Source organism: Nannospalax galili, unplaced genomic scaffold (genome assembly GCF_000622305.1).
Source record: "Nannospalax galili isolate Female #2095 unplaced genomic scaffold, S.galili_v1.0 scaffold1532, whole genome shotgun sequence".
NCBI lineage: Eukaryota > Metazoa > Chordata > Mammalia > Rodentia > Spalacidae > Nannospalax > Nannospalax galili.
The window spans coordinates 1,018,425-1,031,736 of NW_008330832.1; the positions used below are offsets into that span (position 1 = coordinate 1,018,425).

The 13,312-nt window shown below is 48.3% G+C and overlaps 1 pseudogene; it reads right to left on the bottom strand.

The window, feature by feature from the left end:
* Positions 1 to 256: 256 nt before the first annotated feature.
* On the bottom strand, positions 257 to 1,260 carry LOC103750077 (annotated as a pseudogene).
* Between the last annotated feature and the right edge of the window lie 12,052 nt (positions 1,261 to 13,312).

Sequence of the window (13,312 nt, forward strand, 5' to 3'; positions counted from 1 at the left end):
ACTGTGCCATTTCAAAACGTGACTCACTGGGTTTTAGGGCATTCATGAGGGGGAGGGTGCAGTGAACTTTATTGATGGTAGGTATTGAAGATAATAGGACTCTTTAAGTCCCTCCCCTTCTTCTGGGGGTCTGGGATGGAAACTCTGAAGGAAGATAGTGTGTTGGGGTCTGCACTGGGGCAATGACTCCCCATTCAAGCATCTCTCTCTTCCTCTTGCTGGGGTGTTCTTGCAGGGGTGAGTGTTTCAGGGCTTCTTACTCCTTGGAGATCATGTGAACCATGAGGTCCACCACCCTTTTGCTGTAGCCGAATTCATTGTCATACCAGGAAATGAGCTTGACAAAGTGGTCGTTGAGGGCAATGCCAGTCCCAGCATCAAAGGTAGAAGAGTGGGTATTGCTGTTTAAATCGCAGGGGATGACCTTGTCCTCAGTATGACCCAGGATGCCCTTTAGGAACCCTCCAATGCCTGCTTCACCACCTTCTTGATGTCTTCGTATTTAGCAGCTTTCTTCAGGTGCCAGGTCAGATCCACAGTTGACACACTGGGGGCAAGAACACAGAAGGCCATGCCAGTGAGTCTCCCGTTCAGCTCTGGATGACCTTGCCCATGGCCTTGGTAGCACCACTGGTTGCAGGGATGATGTTCTGGGCAGCCCCACAACTGCCACATCACAGTATCCTGGAGGGGTCGTTCATGATCTTCTGGGTAGCTTTGATGGCATGAACTGTGATTATGAGTCCCTCAACGATGTCGAAGTTGTCATGGATGACCTTGGCCTGGGGGCTAAGCACTTGGTGGTGCAGGAGACATTGCTGACAAGCTTGAGGGAGTTGTCAAATTTCTCATGGTTCATGCTCATCACAAACATGGGGGCATCAACAGAAGGGGCAGAGATGATGACCCTTTTGGCTCCACCATTCAAGTGTGCCCTGGCCTTTTCCATGGTAGTGAAGACACCAGGAGACTCCACAACATATTCAGCACCAGCATCACCCCATTTGATGTTGGCGGGATTTGGCTCCTGGAAGATGGAGATGGCCTTCCCCTTGATGACAAGTTTCCCATTCTCAGCCCGTTCTTGACTGTTCTGTGGAACTCACCGTGGGTGGAATCATACTGGAACATGTAGGCCATGTAGTTGAGATCAATGAAGGGATCACCAGTGACAACAATATCCACTTTGCTAGAATTGAAGGCAGGCCTGGTAACCAGGCACCCAATACAGCCACATCCATTCACTCTGACCTTCACCATCATGTCTCAGGGATGAAGTTGGTACTGTGAGAGAAGATGAGGCTCTGGACCAGGGAGGAGCAGAGTCCTCATCACTATTTAAGGCCAAAGTATTTCATCTCCCCAGAAGTAGACCCCACACTCGTTAGCTACCACTCCCCCTCTTCCAGCTCTTGAAAGTCACTAACCTACTTCCTTTCTGAATGGAATTGCCAATTCTAACTTTGCTCAAAAAAGGATTACAAACAACACAGTCTTTTGAATCTGGTTTCTTTCAATTCACATGGTTTCAAGGTTCATCCATATTATCAATGAAATGTCAGAACTTCAGTGCTCTTCATGGCTGAGTAATATTCTATTGACCGGATATACCATATTTTACTCATCCATTCACCAAGTAATAGATATTTTGAGTTGTTTCTATTCTTTTGGATGATTTATGAATAATGCTGCAATAGACATTTCTGTAGCTTCGTTTTATATAAACTGAAGCAGAATTGCTGGGTCAATAGATACTTCTCTGTTTCACCATTTGAAGAGCTGCCAAACCGTATTGCACGCTCTGCACTGGTCTACTGTCCCACAGCAGTGTCAAGGGCTCGCCTTCTCTGCACTCTCGCCAGCCCTTGATTTTCATTTACTCTCTCATTAGAGCCATTCCGGCAGCTGGGAAGTGGCAGTGTTGTGGTTTTAGAATTGCTTGTTCTGTGATTAATGATGTCCAAACTCACTCCCACAACTGAATTGATTTGTGTGTCTTCGTTGGAGAAATGTTTATTCATATCCTCTTTCCATGTGAGGATTCAGTTACTGAGGGTGCTTTTTGTTGTCACTAGTTTAGATGTTATCAGTGACCAGTATAAGAGGGAGGTGTGGAATGATTTCAGAACATCAGTTTAATTGGCAGCTTTACCTGACGCCATTTCAACAGTGATTTTGGTCCACACATTATCTAAGAGAGTCATAGCTCTGAATCAGTGAAAATCCTTGTCAGGCTGGTGAGATGGCTCAGTGGGTGAAGGTTCTTGCCACCAGGCTTGAAGATTTGCATTTGATTATCAGCAACCCACATTGTGGAAGGAAAGAACTAACTCCTGAAAATTGTCCTGCAACGTCTACATTTACACCATGTGGCATGCATACCTCCCTGCCACCACAAAAATAATTTTGTAATTTTATTTCTTTTAATTCTAAATTTTTATGTGTATGCCTGTTTTGTCTGCATGTATGTAAGTGCACCCACGCATGTAATGTCCTCTGAGACCAGAGAAGGCCGTTGAATCCCCTGGAACTGGAGTTACAGGGGTTTGTAAACTTCATGTGCGTTCTGGGAACTGAACCTGGGTCCTTTGCAAGAGCAGTCAGTGCTCTTAGCCCCTGAACCCTCTCTCTAACCTTGTCAGCCTGGCGTGGTGGCGGGCGCCTGTAGTCCCAGCACTTGGGAGGCAGAGGCAGGAAGATCTCTGTGAGTTGAAGGCTAGCCTGGTCTACATAGTGAGTTCCAGGACAGGTGGGGCTACAGAGAGACCCTGCTTCAAAAAGACAAAAGAAAAAAAAATCCTTATCATTTAGAAGAACTTTGCCATCTCATTCTGGGAGAACTTTGTGCCCACTTCTCACACTAACTGGTTAACACTCCACTGGTTCCTTTAGAGATAGTTGCAGCTCCAATGTTGCCTGCCATATTTTTCCTTTGGATTTCTCTGGAAGCATAAATCCGGCTTTTGTTACAGTTTGGGCTTCACTCCCTAGAGCCAACACTCTGTCAAACAGCGGAAGAAACTTTGTAAACCGGCCTTGACTCTCCCTCCGGTTGCCGCTCTGACTCTGCTGTCCTGCTGCTACTGGAAGGGGACAGTGCAGTCCTGGTGTTTTAAGACTCCTTATAAACCCTGGCTTTGAATCCCTTATCAGATAGTAGATTTGCAGATATTTTCCCCATTCTGTGGGTTACCTTTTAAAAAGCTTTTAATTCTGATGAAGTCCACCTTTTTTTATTCCTTTTGATTGCTGATACCTTTAAACTGAATTGCGTCCTCAGTCCTCCCTCACAGCCCCTGCGGACCAGAGACTTCCTCAGAGCCCGGTGCACCGCGACCCCTGCTGGCAGGCTTGGATATCGCAGACCCTTGGAGGCTGAGCCTGCCTTGTCTCCTGCTGCCCGGCCTTGCAGAGTAGGACTTGACCACGTGACCTCTATGTGTCAGGACCCTAAGAAATCGCTCTAAGCCCCTACAAGATGCGCCCCCATCTCATTCTGATCCTCACACCCGGAGGTACATAAAGATTCTTGACCCCATTCCACAGAGGAGGAAACTGAGGTCCGGGAAATTTAAATGAATGCCCAAGGATCCAGAGTTACTAAATGGGACTGGGATTCATTCATTTATTCACTCAACAAATGTTTGTGAGGCTGTACATGACCTCGGTGTGGAAAGACAGAGACACTGCCCTAGTGGACTCTGGGGCTCCTGGCAGAGAGTAGATGAATGTCAGGAGTCCAAATGAGCTGGCCTAGCATGTAGGTCAGGGGTGTGGAGGAGCAAGGGAGGGAGGACAGCCACTACTCTCCTGCAGCTGGCAGCCCAGCTGAAGACTGACGAAACCGGGAGAACAGACTGGGAGCCTCCTGGTCCTGTTTCGGTGAGTGGACCCGCAGGTCCCGGCCAGGTGGCCCTGTGACCAGACGGAAGCGCTCAGGAAGGATGCAAAATTCAGGAGTGTGAAAAACACCCACTCCTCGTCCAGGCACGTGGAAAGACTCGAACGTTTGCACAGAGACTCTGGGAGGAAACAGACCTGAATACAAAAAATAAGAGTCTTTGCTTGGGGGCCGAGCAGGTGGAGTCTGTTTAGAATCTCAACAGTCACTTGATATGGCTAGTCTAAAAATGAAATTAAAACGGAGAATGCGGAACAGTCCTGAAACTGGTGACAGACACAGCTCGGTGAGAATACTGAAAACCACTGAAATGGACGCTCTGCGTGGGTGGACTGTGCGGTGGGAGCTTTACAACAACTTGGTTATTAGAAAAAGGAGGGGCGGGCTGGGGGCGTGGCTCAGCGGTGGAGAGCCAGCCTAGAATCCCCAGTTGAGGACCTGGGCTGGGCGTGGCTGAGGGGCTGGAGTTCGGCTGAGCTGTAGAAACTTTGCCTAGCGTGCAGTAGGCTCAGAGTCCCCAGTATTGCAAATATAGTAAGAAAGGAAGAGGCGGGAAGGGAAGGGATGGGGAGAGTAAGGTTAGGGAGGGGAAGAGAAAAGAGAGACTAGGTAGGAGAAAAGGAAGGAGGGGATGGGGGAGAGGAGGGGAGGGAGGGAAGGGAGGGAGAGGCGCTCTGCAGGGCTGAGTGCTGTGTGATGGACGGTGCAGATGACTGAGCAGTGAGTTTCCATGGTGTGATGGGGACAGAGACCTATAGAAAGACGAATCAGCCAGTAGGGAACCCAGGCAGGAGGCTGCTGAGCACACACTGGACCTTCCAAATCCAAAGTTCTGGGGCAGAGCATGTTTTTATTGTTGCTGCTGTTTTTTGTTTTCTTTCTTTCTTTTTTGAGGCAGAGTCTCCCTGTAGCTCCAGCTGGCTGGCCTGGAACTTGCTATGTAGACCAGGCTGGCCTCTATCCCACAGGTCCCCAAGAGGACCGCCCTGGGGTGCAGTCTCTGACACATTGCCCACCACAACCTCTGGTCTCATGGGTGACCTCAAGAGCAGGACAATAAGTTTCACTATACACTGCTAAATTCCAGAAACACTGTGTGTTTAGGGCATTATAGAAATATATAGGTAAGAGTTGAGCTTTGGAAGTTACTAGAACTTGGTAAAAACAAGTCTCTGTCAAAAAGATAGTTAAAAGACTTCACTAATTACCATTCTGTCCCAGACATAGAAACCCTGAACTTTAGTTGAGAACGTGATGGTCTGGAATAGAAGCCACACCTCCCAGCTTCTCTTATAGGTTGGAAGAGTACCTGGGGAAGATCTAGCCACTGGAGGTAAGTAAAAGCATCTAGAAAGTTCTAAGAAGCTCCGAGAGTGGGAGCTCACCCTTTTTTCTCCCGTTCCTTCTTGCTAACTGGGATGAAAGCTTGATGGTTGGAACAGAAGCAGCTATGTGTGGCCATGAGGTAGGGGCTATGTGCTGAGAAGATCTGAGAAGGGGAGGAGGAAACTGCTCCTGAGCATGTGGCGTTCCCACACCAGACCTGTCCTTCGAGCCTCAGAACAGTTTTGATGATGAGGAAGAAATGTCTGTCCTTTTAAACAATTAGTACTTTGGTTTTGTGTCACCCACAATCACACTTGGCCCTGAATGACAAAGTTTATAAAGTCCCTGGCCCAGGGCCTGGCTTGTCCAGTGCACTAACTGAGCATCCAACCCAGTCACACAGCTTTGACCAGGGTTGGGGAGAGATGAACCCAGGCTGCAACCCTGGGATTCCCATGACCCTGGGAGACAAACTGACAAGAAAACACAAAATCCCACTCAACTCCAGCCTCAGCCCCAGTCCCAGTCCCAAGGGGTCACAGACTGTTGCCCTCCAAAGACCACATGGCCCACACACTGACTGTCTCAGCTGGTAAGGGTATCACCTTAACGAAACAACACGTGTCAGCCACATGCTTTTATGATCACACTTTCTGCCAACTGAATTCGATTTTTCTCTGGGTGATGTGAACGCCAGCCTTCATTGCCCAGCCATCTGTTGTTTGGGTGGCAGGCAAGCCCTCGGGGTGCCAATGAAACAGCAGCCAGGGATGGGAACAGCCCCCACAGAGAGATGGGCCATGTGGGGGAGGCCTGATGCTGGACTACAGCCTCCAGGGCAGATATGGCACCAGGTGTGGGGACCAGTGTCCCCAGCTCCCCAGCCCAGGATCTGAGCCTTACTCTAGGAATCACAAGCTGAGCACTTTCAAAAATAGGTTCATGGGGGCTGGAGAGATAACGCGGCAGTTAAGAACACTGACTGTTCTTGCAGCAGAGCCGGGTTCCAATCCCAGCACCCACATGGCAGCTAATGACTGTCCTTCTTCAACTCCAGTTCCAAGGGATCTGATGGTGTCTTCTGTCCTCCACAGGCAATGCACAACAGGGGTGCACTTACCTACATGCAGGCAATACATGCATACACATAAAATAAAAATAATAAAATCTAAAAAAAAAGATGGGTTCATGGCCATCCAAGAGGGACATGTGAGAAGCAGGAATAGGGGTGGAAATCACAGTCTTGGCACCACCCAGCTCAGCACCAGCAGCCCAAATGCCAAGGCCCACTGCTTTGCCTTCTAAGTCATAAGCATGTGTGCAGGTTCTAGAAGGTTCCATTTCCAGTATTCTGAGCCTCACTCTCTGTCTTAACACTGAGTAGGCAAGCACCAGGGAGTCACCTCCTCAACTTCACTGTCATTTGAATACTTGTTGAAATAATGTGTCTTGTCCACCCATGTTCACAACAGAAAGACAGGACGTGGGCATAACCTACATGTCCATCAGCAGATGAATAGATAAGCATCACGTGTACCCATGTCTATACATGTGATGGAACATTTTTAAGCCCTGAACAGGAAGTAAGTTCTGGCACCTGTTCTATTGACATGGATGGACCATGAAGACATTGTGTCAGGTGAGAAAAGTCAGTTACAGGAGGACACACAGTGTGTGCTTCTACTTATGTGAGGTCCCTGGAGTGTCCAGAACCAGGAAAATAGAAAGAAGGGGGCTGTTGCCAGGTGCTTGTGTGGGTGAGAGGATGGAAAGGGTCTATATCTGTTTCCCAAAAACCAGTTAAGATGGTAAAAAATCAATCAAGAAATAAGTAAAAATATAAATAAATAAATAAATAAATAAATAAAAAATAAATAAATAAATAAAACACTGCTAAGAGGTGAGAGCACTGGACAGGGAGCCTGGGGCCCACAGAAAGGCTGGCTCCGAGGGTCCAGTAGGGAGGGAGGGGAGGGCCTCATAGGGCAGGGAGGTGCCCTACCTGTTCCCAGACCATTCTGCAGCTAGCCAGGAAGGTGCTGAGCACCACAGATCACTGGAGACAGGACTGATCCACCAACAAGAGGATGTGGAAAAGTCCCAGCCAGGTGATCAGGCACACCAGAGTCCTCAAGGCTGAGGTGTGCCCCAAAGTCCTACAGAACCCTAGCGCCCTCTGCTGGGCGAGGCTCAGACTTAGGGGCAGACAGGAAAAGAGGCCTCTCTGAAGGGCATCAGAAGAAATAATCGTGTCATTTGGTGAGTCGGACTTCATAAAATTCAAACCTAGGGTTAGCAAAAGCTACCATCAAAAAATTATAGGCAGGCTGCCTGACTCATCTTCTTGGGAATCAGAAGGGAGTAGAGGGGGAAATGGGGGAGGGAGTGAACGAGAGATGGAGAGAGCAGGGGAAAGACAGAGAAGGGAGGAGGGAAAGGAAGAAAGGAAGAGGGGAGAGGAGGGAGGGAAGGAAGGAGGGAACACTCGGATACCAAGCTGGAAAGTTATTTATGACACCTGATTAGAAAAAGATGTGCATTGATAGTAAAGACCTGAAAAACAATGTGAACATAGAAAAGAGGAAAATGCTGAATATTTAGACATCAACAGGCACCATACAAAAAGATATAAAAGCTAGGCCTGGTAGCAAACACCTGTCATCATAGCTACTCAGAAGGGGGAGGCAGGAGGATTATGAGCGCAACCTGAAAAATTTAATGAGACCTTCCTCAAAATAAAAAACTGAGGTACTAGGGATATAGCTCAGTAGTAGGCAGAGACTTTGCTTAGCATGTGTGAGGCCCTGGGTTCAATCCCAGTACCAAAAAGGAGGAGAGGAGGCAGAGAAGAGGAGGTAGAGGACAAGGACGAAGAAGAGGGGAGGAGGAGGAAGAAGAAGTGAAAGAGAAAAAGGAAGAAGAGAAAGAGGAAGAGGAGGAGGAAGAACAGCAGCTATAAGAACAGCTAATGACCAGAAAGCTGGACTCAGTGCTACCCACCATCAGGAAAGTGCTAACTAATGGTCTCCCTATGCCAACCCCATTCTAAGAGGACATCAATGCCAAGTGTCAGTGAGGACATAGAGTGATGTGGACACTCCTGCCTGTTGTTATACAATGATGCAGCCACTTTGGAAAGTGGTCTGATAATCTTATAAAACTAAAGACATGTTTCCTATTTAACCCAAACATGTCACTCCATTCAGCCAGGAGAAATGGAAAACTATGTGTGGTGGTTTAAGTGTGAGATGCCCCCAACAGGCTCATATGTTTGAACGTGTCTCTAGCTGGTGATGCTGTTTTTGGAAGGTTGTGGAACTTTAAGAGACAGAGCCTCACTGGAGGAAGTACATCATGGGAGGCTGGCCTTGAGTTTCATAGGTAGGGCTCTACTTCCTGTCTCCTCTCTGTTCCATCAAGATGTGAAGAGAAGTGAGGAGTGGCCACTGAACACTCCTGCCACCATGCCGTCCTGCCACGATGGATTGTACCCTTAAACTGTAAGCTGAGGTTAACCCTTCCTCTCTTAAATTGCTTCCTGTCTGGTATTTGGCCACAGTAACAAGAAAAGTAATACATTGTTTACACATGGCTTACATACAGGTGTCTTAAACATGCTATGTCGGGACTAGCGGTATGGCTCAATCAGTAAAGTGCTTGTCTTGCAAGCATGATGACCTGCATTCTATCCCTAGCACCCATGTAAAAAGCCAGGTATGGTGGTTCTCACTGGTAATCTCAGTGCTGAGGACAGGAGGGAGAAACCATGCTCTGGAGCTCACTGCCTGGCCAGCCTCGCCTAATCAGTGAGTTCTGGGTCCCAGTGAAAGACCCTGCCTCAAGAAGGAGGGGGCACCCGGCATGATGGTACATACCTTTAATCCTAGCACCCAGGAGGCAGAGGCAGACAGATCTCTGTAAGATTGAGGACAGCCTGGTCTACATAGTGAATTCCAGGTCAGCCAGGACTACAGGGAGATCCTGTCTCAAGAACAAACAAACAAGGGGTATGTGGTCTCATTGTACTAAGTCTAGATGTTTGTGGGTGTTCCCCCTTCAACTCTCAAAATTCACTACCATTGAACCCTCCTGAGCAGCACCTTCTTGTGGTTTGCTTTAATTCACCTTTAACATCCACAGCATGCCTTACGTGGTGTGCCTCCTAGTGGAGGCCACACCCCTTGGGGCTCACTCTTTTAGACACCTGGAAGGAGTAAAACAGCCTCACCTCTGGGTGAGGAAGTGAATCTAGGTAAGGGACAGGAGCGGTTTCTCTCTATTAACTGAACAGAACTCAAGGGAGTTCTACATCAAGGCCCCTAACCACCACTCCTCCATTCTTTCTTGCTAACAAAACTCTAGTTGTGTTGAGGGTGTGGGTGTGGGACAGAATATTATTGGGGTCTGAGCAAGAATGCAGCTAGCCTTCAAGAAGTTACAGGAGCCCAAGTTCCTTTTACTTTATTGCTCTGCCTCCTAAACACACAGCCTCCATCTCATTGTCCAAGATGGCTGCTTCTGTTCCTGCCATTTTGTCTTGCTGCCAGTCAGCAGGAAAGAGAAAAGGAAAGTGAAGGGTATATCCCTTTTAATTTGTACACATCATTTCTGTTCCCGTCTTATTGTCAGAACTTAGTCACATGGGTACGCCTGGCTGAAAAGGAGGCAGAGGAATGAGTCTGAATTTGGGCCAACCACAGATAAAAATAGGGAATGTGGTGAGTAAAATCAAGAGGGGAAGATGACTGAGGGGGTTGTGGGGGCATCCATTGTAGTGTCTGCAGGAGCCATCACCAGCCAGTTACTGGGGAGAACAATGGACCAATCCTGAAGGCTTTGCTGCTGGAGAGCCTATGGCCGTGTGCTGGATAGCTTTAGTGTCAACTTGACACACCTGGGTTGAGGGAGTCTCAATCGGGAAATTGCCTCTATTGGACTGGCCTATGGCCATGTCTGAAGGGCATCTTCTTGATGAATGATGTGGGAGGGCCCAGCCCACTGTGGGTGGTGCCACCCCTGGGCAGGTGGGCCTGTGTTGCATAAGAAAGGAGGCTGAGCAGGGGCCAGGGGAGCAAGCCAGTAAGCAGCATTCCTCCATGGCCTGTGCTCCAGCTCCTGCCTCCAGATTCCTGCCCTGAGTTCCTACCTTGGGCTCCCAGATGAACTGTGACCTGGGAGATGTAAGCTGAATAAACCCTTTCCTCCCCAAGTTGGTAGTGGTCAGAGTGTTTTGTCACAGCGATGAAGAACAAACTAAGACAGGCCGCTAGGCAGGAGATGGACACTGCTCTGCAGAGGCAATAAACCTTTACCTGTGGGGAGGGTGACCAGCACTCTCCTGTCCTCCTTCTCCCTCTTCCCCTCCCCTGCTCCATGTTCTCTTGTTTTTATCTTCTCCATAAAACTTGAAAGACTTCTTCTCTCAGGCCAGTGAGATGGCTCAGTTTATCACCAAGACTGATGATCTGAGTTCAGTCCTCAGAACCTATATGGTAGAAGAGAACTGACTCCACAGAGTTGTCCTCTAACCTTCACACCCATGCTATAGCATGAGCACACACACACACACACACACACACACACACACACACACAAAATAAATGGAAAAAATAAAGATCTTTTTTCTCTTTTAGCTCTAATTTTTAGCATCCTTAGCAAACACAGGTAGTAGCTGAAGTGGCAACCACAGTTTGTGTGTGTGTGTGTGCGTGTATGTATGTGTGTGTGTGTGTGTGTGTGTGTATGTGTGTGTGTGTTCCATTCACCCACCTCACAGTGCCGTGCACAGGTTAGGGACACAGCCCTGCAGTGAAAGGGTCCAGTCCCTGACAACCCTGGACACCCTGAGCAGAAAGTCCACCCTCTGCCTCAGGCCCCCAGAAAGCCACTACACAATTCCCAATGTGCAGCCTCTCCCTCCCATCAGTCACCTGAGCAGAGCTGGAGGCAGGCAGATGCAGGACCTCACCCAGCCTGTCTCTCTGGGTCCTTCACAGGATGATGCAGTAAATCCAGAGTCCAACTGTTGTCCATACAGGCTTGGTGACAAATTGAGCCATCTCACTGGCTCAAGAGATGAGGCCTTTCAAGTTTTATGAAGATAAGAACAAGAGAACATGGAGCAGGGGAGGGGAAGAGGGGGAGGACAGGAGAGTGTTGGTCACCCTCTCCACAGGTAGGGGTTCATTGCCTCTGCAGAGCAGTGCCCATACTTGTCCCCCACCTGGCAAGCTAGACTGGCAAGCTGTGGACAGATGCCTTCTTCTCAAGCTTGGATTCACCCACTTGCTTAGATCACCATAAATAAACTTGACTATCTCTTTAGGAGGGGAGGGGCAGAGAGAGTCAGTCATGCCTTCCATCCAACCAGCTGGCCTGAGTGGTACATGGGGGAGGGACTAAGGATAGGGGCAAGGGAAGCCATGGAGAGAAGGTGATCTTTGCCATCATGGGCAGCCACCAAGAGGTCACAGGGTTCCTGTGGCAATGTAGAGGGGAGCCCCCCATGCCCACACTTCTGTAAGTAACCCCCTCACCCATTGATCTGTATGGAAGCCCATAAACTCTTTGGTTCCCCAAACTGTAATTTGGAGAAATTATACCTCGTTTTGTCATAAGGACAGTGGGAGGAGGGGTAGGGATGCCATGAACACCTCCCAGAAGTAATTTTAGTGACATCAACCACCTCCTGCAGCCACAGGGTGTAGCAAGTGACCTGGGCTCCGGGCTGTTAAGGGAACACATCCCTGTCCCTTGGAACTTCAAATTTTGATGATGATCAAGGAAGCTCACCCATGTTAGGGCATATCTGTCATGTGGCTCTTGCTGTATCAGCTGCCAAGAGATTGGATTTGCTGGTGCCACAGTCAGTAGGCTTCTTTCCACCAAGCACTCACTGCTTTTGTGATCTTTTGCTACATAACAAATTACCTTAAAAACCATAATCATTATGCCCGCTAACCATTTCTGTGGGTTAAGGGTTTAGGAAAGACTCAGTTGAAGGGCTCTAGCTGGGGGTTCCTCAAAGGCTGCAGTCAGGTGGTGCTGGGCTGAGCATCTGCCTCCAAGGGGACTCTTGCTCAGAAAAATTGGGTAGTACTATTGACTGAGGTTCTGGTGACTCCCATATGGTTGCCTCCTAGAGGCTGCTTGAGTCTCCTCCCAATGTGGTGGATGGTCCTACCCAGCACCAGAGACCCAGGAAGGGAAGGCAGAGCTATAGTGCACTTGATGGCCAGGCCTCAAGGGTCGCTCATCATTATTCCTACCATAACTGTGTTGGTCACACAAACCAGCCCCAAATTACTCCAAGGGGAGATGCCATGGGGTGTGAACACAGGAGCAAGGACCACTGACCATCCAGTAAATAAATCTGCTTTTAAAAATGAATTCTTGGGGCTGGAGAGATGGCTCAGTGGTTAAGAACAGTGGTTGTTCTTGCAGAAGACCTGAGCTTGAATCCCAACACCCACATGGCAGCTAACAGCTGTCCATAACTCCAGTCCCGGGGATCTGACTTCTGAGGGCATTGCACGACACAGGTGCACTTACCTGTATTGCCTGCATGCAGGCAATAGATTCATACACATAAAATTTAAAACAAAATAAAATTAAAGGGGCTGGACAGATTGCTCAGTGGTTAAGAACACTGGTTGTTCTTGCAGAAGACCTGGGTTCAAATCCCAGCACCTACATGGCAGCTAACAATTGTTTGTAACTCCAGTCCCAGGGGATTTGACAGCCTCTTCTGACCTCTGCAGGCATTGCACAACATGGGTGCACTTACCTACATGCAGGCAATACACACATACACATGAAATAAAAATAATAAATAAAATTTTTTAAAAAGTTTAGGGCTGGGTGTGGTAGTGCATGCCTTTAATCCCAGCACTTGGGAGGCAGAGGCAGGTGGATCTCTGTGAGTTCAAGGCCAGCCTGGTCTACATAGTGAGTTCCAGGACAGCTGGGGCTATAGGGAGACCCTGTCTCAAAAAGATCAAAAATAATAATAATAATAATTTTAAAAAAAGTTAAAAGTTGGTTTATCTGGGCCAACTGTATGGCCTTAAACACCCAAAAGGAAAG